Source organism: Delphinus delphis, chromosome 14 (assembly GCF_949987515.2).
Source record: "Delphinus delphis chromosome 14, mDelDel1.2, whole genome shotgun sequence".
Lineage (NCBI taxonomy): Eukaryota > Metazoa > Chordata > Mammalia > Artiodactyla > Delphinidae > Delphinus > Delphinus delphis.
The window spans coordinates 31,112,231-31,127,099 of NC_082696.1; the positions used below are offsets into that span (position 1 = coordinate 31,112,231).

The 14,869-nt window shown below is 39.8% G+C and overlaps 1 protein-coding gene across 6 annotated transcripts in view; it reads right to left on the reverse strand.

The window, feature by feature from the left end:
* The window catches only part of AKAP7 (A-kinase anchoring protein 7), a 129,555-nt gene that overhangs the window by 3,809 nt on the left and 110,877 nt on the right, over nucleotides 1-14,869 (reverse strand). The gene's annotated exons all lie outside the window — the stretch shown is intronic.

Sequence of the window (14,869 nt, forward strand, 5' to 3'; positions counted from 1 at the left end):
ACATTCCACAATAGAGAAGACAGGTCACTGAGATCATATTGCCACAGAAACTCAGCATGCAGGGGCCGGCTAGTTCAGTTAGTTACAAAGAGCAAGTGTCCTTCAGTCTGGTAAACTGGATCTATAAATCCAAGAATACTGGTTTGGCTTTTCATTTGGTATTTGCAGAAGCAGGAGACTGCCTGTTCCTGAAGACTTCAGGTTGAAAAGCAGTTCATTAGCCCCAATCTTAAAATATTCTACCTAGCAATGCTGGAAGTTCCCCATTTCTACATGAGATTTTTGTTTTTCTCTCGTCCAAAAGTGATTACTACTACTAAAGTCCACATACCCACCACCTGGAGCCTCAGACATGTGAAATCACCAACAAGATGTATTTGCTTCTACTTCACCACTACCAAACGTCAGGTAACTGAGATTTCCTAATCAACTAGCCACATATATCAGCAATTTTATAACCCTTGGCCTGGATCGTTGTTAAAGTCTCAGCCCTCCCATGAAGACAAAAGCAATTACTACTGCTAGGAAATGGTTAAAATAAGCTTCTAAAACTAATATTCCTTTTAATTTCAGAGCTATCACTGCAATTTAAGAAATAGGAAACTCTTCGAGGAAGAGTTAGGATTATGACAGTAAATTCCTAGATATTAGTATTTTATGGCCATTTTGCTTCCCTGCTAGTGATGATCAAGGTTAAATTATCCTTTCATTTTTCTGTAAAAGGGGTGGTTGCCATCTGTTCATATGCTGCACATTTCCCACTCATTCTCTTTCTTGTCTCCCTTAACTGAGGAAAAAAAACTAAGGGGCTCATCTCTCATGCCCAGTCAGTCCTTCATCTCCTTCCACTGAGCTACGGATCCAGGAAGGCAGATGACTGGAAGCAAAGACATCTGGGCACCTAAATATATTAAGTAAATGCTAACAGATCTCAAGGGAGTGATAGCATTACAGTAATAGTAGGGGATTTTAATACTCTACTTTCAACAATGGATAGATCATCCAGACAGAAGATCAATAAGAAAACATTGGATTTGAACTATATTTGAGGCCAAATGGACCTAAGAGACATATAAAGAACATTCCATCCAACAGCACCAGAATACACATTCTTCTCAAGCACGTATGGAACATTTTCCAGGATAGATTATGTATTAGGTCACAAAACAAGTCTTAGCAAATTTTTAAAAATTGAAATCATACCAAGTATCTTTTTCTGACCACAATGGTATGAAACCAGACATCAATAACAAGAGGAAAACCGGAAAATTCACAAACATATAGAAATTAAACAAACACTCATGAACAACCAATGAGTCAAAGATGAAATCAAAAGGGAAATTAAAAACATATACCTTGAAACAAACAAAAATGGGAACACAACATACCAAAGCTTATGATCCAGCAAAAGTAGTGCTAAAAGGGAAGTTTATAGCAATAAATGCCTGCACTAAGAGAAAAGGATGAGCTCAAGTAAACAACCCGGACTTGGGACTTCCCTGGTGGCCCAGTGGTAAAGAATCTGCCTTTCAATGCAGGGGACGTGGGTTAGATCCCTGGTCAGGGAACTAAGATCCCACATGCCACGGGGCAACTAGCCCACGCGCCACACTGCTGAGCTTGCGTGCCTCACCTAGAGAGCCTGTGTGCTGCACACTACAGAGCCCAAGCATTCTGGAACACACACGCCACAACTACAGAGCCCACGCACCCTGGAGCCTGTGTGCCACAACTAGAGAAGAGAAAATCTGCACACCACAACTAAAGAGAAGGCCACAGGCCACAGCGAAGAGCTCACGTGCCACAACGAAAGATCCTGCATGCCTCAACAAACATCCCGCGTGCCACAACTAAGACCCAACACAGCCAAAAATAAATTAATAATAAATAACTCTTAAAAAAAAACCTAATTTGACATCTCAAGAAACTAAAATATAAGAACTAAGCCCAAAGTTAGCAGACGGAAGGACATAAAAATCAGAGCAGAAATAAATGAAATAGAAAAACAGTAGAAAAGATCAATGAAAATAAGGGTTGTGTTTTTGAAAAGATAAAACAAAAACAACAGACGTTTAGCTAGACTTCCAAGATAAAGAGAGAACTCAAACAAAATTATAAAGAAAGAGGAGACATTACAACTGATACCACAGAAATAAATATCATAAGAGACTACTGTGAACAATTACAGGTCATTAATCAGACAACCCAGAAGAAATGGATAAATTCCTAGAAACGTACAACCTTCACGTATGAATCATGAAGAAACAGACAATCTGAACAGACCAATGACAAATTTAAGATTAAATCAGTAATCAAAAACCTCCAACAAATAAAAGCTCAGGACAGTATGGCTTTATGGGTGAATTTGACCAACTGCTGATGTGCAATAAATCTTACTGTGCTGAGACTGCACGCAACATCTCCTCCAAGAACCGCAAAGCCACTGTGGAGAGAGCAGTCCAGCTGGCCATCAGCGTCACCAAGCCCAACGCCAGGCTGCGCAGCGAAGAAAATGAATAGACAGCTCGTGTGCACGTTTTGTGTTAATAAAACCGTAAAATGGCAAAAAATAATAATAATAAATAAAGAAGAATTAATGCCAATTCTTCTCAAGCTCTGCCAAAAAAAAAAGAAAAACAAAACACCAAAACAAAAACAAAAACATGGTAACACTCCCACACTCATTTTATGAGGTCAGAATTACCCTGATATCAAAGCCAGGTAAGGATACTGTAAGAAAAAAAAAACAAAAACACAAAAAAAACCCAGGCCAATACCCTCATAAATTTAGATGCAAAAACCTCAACAGAATACTAGCAAACCAAATTCAACAGCACATTAAAAGGATCATACACCACAATCAAGGGATATTTATCCCTGGGATATAAAAATGGTTCAACATATGCAAATAAATCAATGTGATACACCATATTAACAAAATAAAGGATAAAAATCATATGATCATTTCAATATATGTAGAAAAGACATTTGACACAATTCAGCATCCCTTCGTAATAAAAACTCTCAACAAATTGGGTACGGAAGGAACATATCTCAACATAATAAAGGCCGTATATGACACACCCACAGCTAACACACTCAAAGGTGAAAGGCTGAAAGCTTTCCCTCTAAAATCAGAAACAAGGCAAGGGTGCCCACCCTCACCACTCTTATTCCACATAGTAATGGAAGCCCTGGCAAGAGCAATCAGGCAAGAATAAGAAAAAAAAGGCACCCAAATCAGAAAGGAAGAAGTACAATTGTCTCTGTTTGCTGATAACATGATCTTGTGTACAGAAAATCCTAAAGACTCCACCCAAAAAAACTGTTAAGACCTAATAAATGAATTCAGTAAAGTTTCAAGATACAAAATCAACATACAAAACTCAGTTGCATTTCTATACAGTAACAATGAACCATCTGAAAAAGAAATTTTAAAAATAATTCCATTTAAAATAGTATCAGAAACAATAAAATACTTAGGAATATATTTAACCAAGGAAGTGAAATATCTATATACTGAAAACTATAAGATTCTGATGAAAGAAACTGAAGACACAAATAAATGGAAAAACACCCCATGTTCATGGACTGGAAGAGTTAGTATCATTAAAATGTCCATACTATTGAAAGCCATCTGTAGATTCAATGCAATCCCTATCAAAATTACAATGGCATTTATTCACAGAAATAGACAAAAAACCCTAAAATTCATGTGGAACCACAAAAGACCCCCAAAAGCCAAAGCAATGATGAGAAAGAACAAAGCTGGAAGCATCACACTTCCTGATTTCAAAACAATATGGTACTGGTATAAAAAAAGACATATAACAGGCCATGGAGCAGAATCACGAGCACAGAAATAAACTCACACGTGTATGGTCAACTAATATTTGGCAGTGGAGCCAAGAATACATAATGGGGAAAGGACAGTCTTTTCAATAAGTAGTGCTGGGAAAACTGCATATCCACATTCAAAAGGATGAAATTTGACCCTTATCTTACACCACTCACAAACGTTACCTTGAAATGAATTAAGGACTTAAAACCTGAAACTATAACATTCCTAGAAGAAAACACAGGAGAGGAGAAAAGTTCCTTGACTTTGGTCTTGGCAATGCCTTTTTTGGATATGACACCAAAACAACAAGCAAAAGAAGTAAAAATCAACAAGTGGGGGCTTCCCTGGTGGCGCAGTGGTTGAGAGTCCGCCTGCCAATGCAGGGGACACGGGTTCGTGCCCCAGTCTGGGAAGATCCCACATGCCGCGGAGTGGCTGGACCCGTGAGCCATGGCCGCTGAGCCTGCGCGTCCGGAGCCTGTGCTCCGCAATGGGAGAGGCCACAACAGTGAGAGGTCCACGTACCGCAAAAAAAAAAAAAAAAAAAAATCAACAAGTGGGACTACATCAAACTAAAAAGCTTCTGCACAGCAAAAGAAGCAATCGACGAAATGAAAAGGCAACCTACAGAATAGGAAAAAATATTTGCAAATCACATATCCGATAAAGGGTTCATATTCAAAATATATAAGGAACTCATACAACTCAATAGCAAAAACACAAAAAATCCTATTTAAAAATGGGCAGAGAACCTGAATAAACATTTTCCAAAGAAGACATGCAAATGGCCAACAAGTACATGGAAAGGTGTTCAAATCACTCATCATCAGGGAATGCAAATCAAAACCACAATGCAAATCAAAACCACACATTCACACGTTAGAATGGCTATTATGGAAAAAAAACAAGAAATAACAAATGCTGGTGAGGATGTAGAGAAAAGGGAACCCTTGTGCACTATTGGTAGGAATGTAAATTGGTGCAGTCACTATGGAAAACAGTATGACGATTCCTCAAAAAAATTAAAAATACAATTACCATGCGATCCAGCAATCCCACTTCCGGGCATATATCTGAAGAAGATGAAATCACTATCTCAAAGAGATATCTGTGCTCCCATGTTCACTACAACATATTTCACAATAGCCAAGACATGGAAACAACCTAAGTGTCCATCAATGGTTGAATGGATAAAGAAAATGTGGTGTATATATATACAATGAAATATTATTCAGCCATTAAAAAGAAAGAAATCCTGCCATTTGTGACATGGATAAACCTTGAGGGCATTATGCTAAGTGAAATAAGTCAGAAAAAGACAGGTACTGTATGATATCACTTACATATGGAATCTAAAAACACTGAACTTACAGAAAAAGGAGAATGGAGGTTGCTAGGAACTGAGGGGGATAGGCTTGGAAAATATGTTGGTCAAAGGGAACACACTTTCAGATATAAGGTGAATAAGTTCTGGGGCTCTAATGTACAGCATGGTGACTAGTTAACAATACTGGATCCTATACTTGAAAGTTGCTATGAGAGTGAAGCTTTAAAGTTCTCAGCATAGCAACAAAATTATAATTATGTGAAGTGAAGGGTATGTTAACTAATCTTAATATAGCAAACAGTTCACAATATATAAATGTATCAAATCATCACCACTGTACACCTTAAATTTATATAATGTTATATGTCAATTATATCTCAATAAAGCTGAAAAAAAAGAAGTAATTAGAACGCTCACACATTAAACCTCAGCTCAGTTTTGGAATATCACCCATGACCTCCAGAAGCCAAAAGCCCAATGCCACACTTACGACCTCAGGTCTGGGACAGGCAGACACAAACGGTGTGAACTGGAAGATGGACATTATTTTCTAACGTCCCATGTAACAGGGATTGGAATACAAAAGCATATACGCCAAGGGTGAGAACTGGCTCCTAACCCTCCTTCTGAGTCCCACCACTTCTCCTTAACACATGTCCGAGGCCAATTATGCTTATAACCATCATTCCTAGCAACATCCAAGCAGAAGAGGGATGGTTTAAAGGCCCATCTGGACACGCTACAGTGGGAGGCCTTAGCAACTGCTCTCCCCTCAAAAGTGACAGTATGGTACTCCAGACCCATGATCAAAAGTCCTGGATAGTAAGCTTCAACTCAGTGATCTCTATACAGAATTTACTAAACTAAATATGTTAAGATATTGTTAAAAGAAAGATAAAGAAATTCATTACTAATACCACACTTGGGAGCAAGTTAAAACTATTTTTATTAGTAAGAATGAATACGTATATTGCCTAGTATTTAAAGAATTCTATTAATCTTACAACACAGTGTTTATACTGTATAGATGTACCTCCAGATGTGTTACCTGGAACTATTTTTTAGTGGCTCTTCCAACTTAAGAGGGAAAATCAAACTTCACATGAAGAAATACTTCTCAAGTACCCTTCAATACACTGGAAACGACTCTCTACATCTGCCACCCTATTTGTGCTCTGCATCTAGGCCAGAGATTGCATTCTTGCAACTCTTCCTGACCCCAGTCAGCTTTAAGATAACATCACTCGTCACATTACTGATACATCACCAGTAAGATAATAGGGTTGGATTTGAGTCTAAACATCACTCAGTCTCCAAGAAGCATCTCAGGTCAGAAAGTGTGTGCTTCAGTGATTTCTCTCAGTACACAATAAAGTGTCCCATTACTTCAAACATTAAGAAATTTAAAACACAAAAATCCTCCCACAAAAAGTTAACTTTCCCTTCTGACTTTCATATGTTTATGCTTTTACTATTAACCAAGACAACCAAGCTCAAAACAAGATTATTACCATCTTTAACTCTATCCAGCCTATGGGTCAAATATTAACTAGCTACAATAACAAACCAATTAACCAATCAACAAAAAATAAATTTATAAATGAATCTTCCAGATCTGTCCTGTATTCTTGCCCCACCTATGATTTCCACAAAGGCATTCTCAGACTATCAACGTTGGCCCAGGGAAAAGCCTATTAGAAGGCTCGTCACAGAGGCCTGCTAGAACGCAGCAATTCAAGAAAGGTATATCTTCGTTCCAGTGAGATTTTTTTGTGTTCCCACTTTCAGTAGACTTAATTCAGCTTACTTGAAAGAGGCGTTTTAAGATTAAAGTATTTTTCTTTTGACCACTACTTGAATAAAGGCATCTGTCTCCCACAGTGACCTCTAAGATAAACGACTGCATTCATTTTACCTGAAGCCTAGTTAACAATGGCAGTTCAATGTGTCACCACAAGGTACATGATTTATCATTCGATATTCCAACAAAAGTACACACAAAAAATATTCCCAGTGGGCGGAATATAAAACGAAATGATACAAATGAACTCACTTACAAAACAGAAATAGACACTTAGAGAAGGAACTTGGGGTTACCAGGGAGGAAGGGTTGGGGGAAGGGATAGTTAGGGAGTTTGGGATTGACAAGTACACACTGCTATATTTAAGATGGATAACCAGCAAGGACCTACTGTACAGCACAGGGAACTCTGCTCAGTGTTATGTGGCAGCCTAGATGGGAGGGGAGTTTGGGGGAGAATGGATACATGTATATGTATGGCTGAGTTGCTTTGCTGTGCGCTTGAAACTATCACAACATTGATAATCGGCTATACCCCAGTACAAAATAAAAAGTTAAAAAAAATAAAATGTCTGCATTTTTTATGTTAAAAAATATTCCCAGTGTATGCAGCACCCTCTCGACAAAAATATTCTTTCTTGGTCTACCAAGGTTACTTACTATCATACCTATTTGAAATGACAGATTAATCTTTCTCTTTGACACTGTTTTTTAGAAATCCCCCCCCGAAAATTTTTAATCAATTTCTTAGAATACTAAAAATATAAAAGAAAGGGAATGAGAAATGCTATCAAGTCCACCAAACATAGTAGTGTCCCTAAAAGAACAGACTTAAGAAACTTTTCAACAAATTTGAAGGAAGCAATTCTACTCTCTGTAACAGTTGTAACATAATTAATCCACGGTATGTACCCAAGATTCAGCTTTTATTTATATTACCTGAGATCGCTGATACCAAGCCAGCACATAGATAAAATTTATATCTGTGATTATAAAAAAGAAAATAAGTGACCTTCTTTGTGGTAGCAAGAATATGTGCTACCTACTGTGATAATTTAAGGTCAATATTAATGTGGGTCAGCTGTTTTTATGTGTGAGCTGACCCAATAATTGCTTAACTGATATCACATGAAGGGCTCCAGAAACCATTACCACCCTCCACCCAATGCCAATATCTAGGTGCCTATTTGTCCTGACAAGAATAAATCATATTAATAGTTTTTAAAAGAGAACCAAAAAAATCTCTTCATAACAATGCCATGTAAGCTCTGAGAGAAAGAGTGCAAACACATTAAAAGTTCTCATTTGTCCCAATCAAAATCCCAGCAAATTATTTTGTGAATATCAACAAACTGATTCTGAAGCTTACAGGGAAAGGCAAAAATAAACATTATAACCAACACAATATTGCAGGAGAACAACAAAGGCAGAGGACTCACACTACCCAACTTCAAGACTAACTATAAAGCTACAGTAATCAAGACAGTATGGTATTGGCAAAAGAACAGACAAAAACATCAGTGAAAGAGAACAGAGAGCCCAGAAATAGACCCAGACAAGTGTAATCAATGTGATCTTTGAAAAATGAGCAGAAGCAATACAATGGAGCAAAGACAATCTCTTCAACAAATGGTGCTGGAACAACTGGACATCCACATGCAAAAAAATAAATCTAGACACAGACCTGAAACTCTTCACAAAAATTAACTCACAATGGATCACAGATCTAAATGTAAAAAGCAAAATTATAAAACCTCTAGAAGAAAACACAAGAGAAAAGCTAGATGACCTTGGGGGTGGCAGTGACTTTTTAGATACAACACCAGAGGCATGATCCATGAAAGAAATAATTGATAATTTGAACTTCACTAAAATTAAAACCTTCTCCTCTGTGAAAGACAATGCCAAGAGAATAAGAAGACAAGCCAGAGTCTCAGAGAAAACATTTGCAAAAGACACATCTGATAAAGGACTGTTATCCAAAATGTACAAAGAACTCTAAAAGCTCAACAGCAAGAAGACAGGCAATCTGGTTAAAAATGGGCCAAACAGGTACATGAACACATGCTCAACATCACTAATCACCAGGGAACTACAAATCAACACCACAATAAGATATCACCTCACACCTGACAGAATGGCTATTATCAAAAAAACCAAGAGATAACAAGTGTTGGAAAGGAAGTGGATAAAAGGGAATCCTTGGGGCTTCCCTGGTGGAGCAGTGGTTGAGAGTCCACCTGCCGATGCAGGGGACACGGGTTCGTGCCCCGGTCTGGGAGGATCCCGCATGCCGTGGAGCGGCTGGGCCCGTGAGCCATGGCCACTGGGCCTGCGCGTCCGGGGCCTGTGCTCCATGGTGGGAGAGGCCACAATGGTGAGAGGCCCATGTACTGCAAAAAAAAAAAAAAAAAAAAGGGAATCCTTGTTGTTGGGAATGTGCATAGGTGCAGCCACTATGGAAAACAGTATGGAGCTTCTGCAAAAAATTAAAAACTGAACTACTGATCCAACAATTCCACTTCTGGGTATTTATCCAAAAGAAAAAAATCCACTAACTCAAAGAGATTATATGCTCCCCCATATTCAAAGCAGCATTATTTACAATAGCCAAGATAAGGAAACAACCCAAGTGTCCATCAATGGATGAATGAAGAAAGAAACTGTGGTACATACATACAGTGGAATATTATTCAGCAGTAAAAAAAGAATGAAATCTTGCCACTTGTGACAACACGGATGGACCTAGAGGGCATTATGCTAAGTAAAATAAGTCAGACAGATAAAGACAAATACTGTACAATATTACTTATATGTGGAATTTTAAAAAAACAAAACCCATAGATACAGAAAACAGATTAGCAGTTGCCAGAGGCGGGGGGCTGGGCATAGGTGAAATGGGTTAAGGGAGTCAAAAGGCATAAGCTTCCAGCTATAAATAAGTCATGGGCATGTAATGTACTGCCTGGCAATTATAGTTAACAACACTATACTGCACATTTGAAAGTTGCTGAGACAGTAAATCATAAAAGTTCTCATCATGAGAAAAACGATCCTGTAACCATGTGTGGTGATGTACGTTAACTAGACTTATTGTGTCGATCATTTTGCAATATATACAAATATCAAATCATTATGCTGCCTAACTGAAACTAATATAATGTTATATGTCAATTATACCTCAATTTATAGAAATGGGCTGAGGACCTTCATAAACACCTCATCAAAGACATACAGATGGCAAATAAGCATATGAAGAAAGGCTCCATATCATATGCCATCAGGAAAATGTAAATTAAAACAATATATCAGGGCTTCCCTGGTGGCGCAGTGGTTGAGAGTCCGCCTGCCGATGCAGGGGACACGGGTTTGTGCCCCGGTCCGGGAAGATCCCACATGCCGCGGAGCGGCTGGGCCCGTGAGCCATGGCCGCTGAGCCTGCGCGTCCGGAGCCTGTGCTCCGCAACGGGAGAGGCCACAAAAGTGAGAGGCCCGAGTACGGCAAAAAAAAAAAAAAAAAAAAACAAAAAAAAACCCAATATATCATTATACAACTATTAGAATGGCAAAAACTGGAGCACTGACAACACCAAATGTTGGTGAGAATGTGGAGCAACAGGAACTCCCATTCACTGCTGATGGGAAGACGAAACAGTATGGCCACTTTGGAAGACAGTTTGGCAGTCTTACAAAGCTAAACATATTCTTACCATATGATCCAGCAATCATGTTCCTTGGTATTTACCCCAAAGAGCTGAAAACTTATGTCCACACAGAAACCTGCAGAGGGATGTTATAGCACTCTTATTCATAATTGCCAAAACTTGGAAACAACCCAGACGTCCTTCATTAGGTGAAGAGATAAACTGTGGTACATCCAGATTATGGAATATTATTCAGAGCTAAAATAAAATGAGTTATCAAGCCATGAAAAGACATGAAAGTGCCTTAGATGCATATTACTAAATGAAAGAAGACAATCTGAAATGGCTACCTACTGTATGATTCTAACTATGTCCCATTCTAGAAAAGGCAAAACTATGGAGACAATAAAAACATCAGTGGTTGTCAGGGGTTGGGAGAGGGGAGAAAGGGATGAATAGGTAGAGCACAGAGTGCTTTTAGGGCAGTGAAAATACTCTGTATGATACCACAGGGATGGGTATGTGTCATTACACATTTGTCCAAACCCACAGAATGTACAGCACCAAGAGTGAACTGTAATGTAAACTACGGACTTTGGGTGATTCCAGTGTGTCCACATAGGTTCATCAATTGTTAACAAATGTACTGCTCTGGTGAGGGAGGCTGATAATGGGGATGTTATGCATGTGTAAGGGTAGAGGGTACATGGGAGATCTCTGTACCTTCCTCTCAATTTTGCTGTGTGAACCTGAAACGGATCTAAAAATAATAAAGTCTTAATTAGAAAAAAAATATTCTCACTTGCTGACATCCCAAGTATCAAAAAACTTGAGTTGGTATCTGAACCAAGGCTTCTTAAGCACCTTCCCATCACCTGCACAATCTTGCCCTTCTCATTCCTGCAGCGTAATGTATCCTCCTTAGAAGCAAAATTCTTTTTAGCTGAGCTTACCTTTTCTTTCACCTACATAGACTAAAAGAAACACTAAATATAGATCTATAGGCTATTCAGAAAGTTGAGGTGGCACGCTCAGCTTCCTTGCACACCACCTGCAACTCACTGGAGATGAGGGACAGGTCAAGAATTGCCCCCAAGTACACATTTAAACTGACACCGTCCTCGGACACTTGTCTGCCAACACTGCGGATAACAGAGTTGCTGTGAAGAAAGCTCCCCTCTTCTTGTCAAATACCAGAACTCTCCCCCACCCCCAACACAAACACACCAGAAAATGTTAGAATTAAAACAACAAAACCATACTTTCAATATTTTCTAGAATATAAAGTCCAAAGAGGAAAGAATCCTGCCTTTGTAAGTTTTATTCTTGATTTACTAGCACAGCATAGATTTTTTTAAAATGATGATGCTCTATGCACAAAAGGACAACCCCCAGGGGTTCTGGAGAGCACTATACTCCAACACTCCACCCTCACTATTTTTAAATCGGAGGGGTAGGAGTTGATTGCAGTTAGACTGAATATCAATAGTAGCCTTGAGGGAAACCAAAGAGGAGATAAGGTCCAAAAGGCAGTGACCTGCAACCTCAGTGGGCAGAGGCATGATGCGGGTGGCCCCAGGCAAAGCTGTCATGATGACTAAGGGTTCTGAGCCCCTGGAGTCTTTTGCTAACACAGCTGGTACCTCCAGAGTCTTCCCTTTCCTCCACTGTTCCCCGAGTCACCGCCTGAAGCCAGACCCCTCACACATCCCTGTAGGAACCTCCAAATCACATGGCTGAGGATGATTTCTATGACTTGTACGCTCAAGATTGCCCTTCATATGGTCATATCAGAGGTGGGACACGACATATGGCCTGGATGTTTGTAGGCCAAAAACAGTCTACCAGAGAACTCTTTCCAGACATACACAATAGCCTTTTAGAGAGACTTCTCCATTTCGGTCTGTAACATCAGTTTTCTGAGTTCACACTATGATCCACATTGTTCTTTACACAATTTCTGCTGTCATGCTGTCATTTCTCATTAGAAATCTTGATGATGTGATAGAACTATCAGTGGTGATGTGGCAGAACTCCTAATATGTGTGCAAGGAGGGGAAAATATGATATACATATGACTTTGAAATACAATTCTGCCATTTTCTATCTGCACAGGCTTGTTCACAATCTCTCCAAATTTAAATTTCCCATCAATGGGCCAGGAACTTGATGATCAAATTGCTGAAAACCAATAACAAAAGAAAATCATAAAAGCAGCCAAAGGAAAAAGGATGCATTAGAGGAACAAAGACAAGAATGACAGCAGACTTATGCATGAGAAACAATGCAAGCCAAAATACACTAGTACAACATCTTTACTAAAAGAAAAAGAAAAGGCAACTTAGAATTCTTCATCTGGACACATTACATTTTAAAAGTGAGGATGACTGAGGGCTTCCCTGGTGGTTCAGTGGTTGAGAGTCCACCTGCCGACGCAGGGGACGCGGGTTCGTGCCCCGGTCCGGGAGGATCCCACATGCCGCGGAGCGGCTGGGCCTGTGAGCCGTGGCCGCTAAGCCTGCGCGTCCGGAGCCTGTGCTCCGCAACAGGAGAGGCCGCAACAGTGACAGGCCCGCGTACCGCAAAAAAAAAAAAAAAGTGAGGATGACAGAAATATTTTTTTCAGACATACAAATGCTGAATTAATCCATCATCAGCCAAAGAGCACTAGAAGATATGTTAAAGGAAAAAGTTAAGGCAGCAGGAAAATGAGACTAGATGGAAATTTGGATCTATTCAAAGATGAGAAGAGAACTAAAAACTGTACACATATAGATGAAAATAAAAGACTTTCCCTCATTCTTAATCTCCTTAAAAGACAAATAACTGTTTTAAATAGGGTTTATAAAATTCGTAGAAATAAAGTATATGGTAGCAACAGCACAAAGACTAAGGGAAAATGGAAATAATTGTCATAAGCTTCTTATGTTAAATGTGAAGTGACATAATATTATTTGAAGGCACACAATTGTAAGTTAAGGATGTATATTTTGAAAAACTAGAGCAAGCGCTAAAGTAAAAATAAAAAAGAGGCATAACTAAATAAACTAATAATGAACCTAAGATGAAATCCTAAAACTTCTTAATATAAAATAGTGCAATAAAAGAGGAGAAAAGGGAAAAAAGAGCAGATGAGACAACTAGAAAACAACAAGCAAACTGGGTGATTTAAACTCACCCATATTGGGACACTGGTTCAAGATGGCAGAGTAGAAGGACGTACGCTAACTCCCTCTTGCAAGAGCACCAGAACCACAGCTAACTGCTGAACAATCAGACAGGAAGACACTGGAACTCACCAAAAAAGATACCCCACATCCAAAGACAAAGGAGAAGCCACAATGAGATGGTAGGAGGGGCGCAATCACAGTAAAATCAAATCCCATAACCTCTGGGTGGGTGACTCACAAACTAGAGAACACTTATACCACAGAAGTCCACCCACTGGAGTGAAGGTTCTGAGTCCCACGTCAGGCTTCCCAACCTGGGGGTCCAGCAACGGGAGGAGGAATTCCCAGAGAATCAGACTTTGAAGGCTAGTGGGATTTGACTGCAGGACTTTGACAGAACTGGGGAAACAGAGACTCCACTCTTGGAGGGCACGCACAAAGTAGTGTGCACATCAGGACCCAGGGGGAAGGAGCAGTAACCCTATCGGAGATTGAACCAGACCTACCTGCTAGTATTGGAGGGTCTCCTGCAGAGGCAGGGGGCGGCTGTGGTTCACTGTGGGGACAAAGACACTGGCAGCAGAAGTTCTGGGAAGTACTCCTTGCTGTGAGCCCTCCCGTAGTCCACCATTAGCCCCACCAAGGACCCTGTGGGCTCCAGTGCTGGGTCACCTTAGGCCAAAAAACCAACAGGGAGGGAACTCAGCCCCACCCATCAGCAGGCAAGCAGATTAAAATTTTACTGAGCTCTGCCCACCAGAGCAACACCCAGCTCTACCCACCACCAGTCCCTCCCATCAGGAAGCTTGCACAAGCCTCTTAGACAGCCTCATCCACCAGACGGCAGACAGCAGAAGCAAGAAGAACTACAATCCTGCAGCCTGTGGAACGAAAACCACATTCACAGAAAGATAGACAAAATGAAAAGGCAGAGGACTACGTACCAGATGAAGGAACAAGATAAAACCCCCAGAAAACAACTAAATGAAGTGGAGACAGGCAACCTTCCAGAAAAAAGAATTCAGAATAATGATAGTGAAGATGATCCAGGACCTTGGAAAAAGAATGGAGGCAAAGATCAAGAAG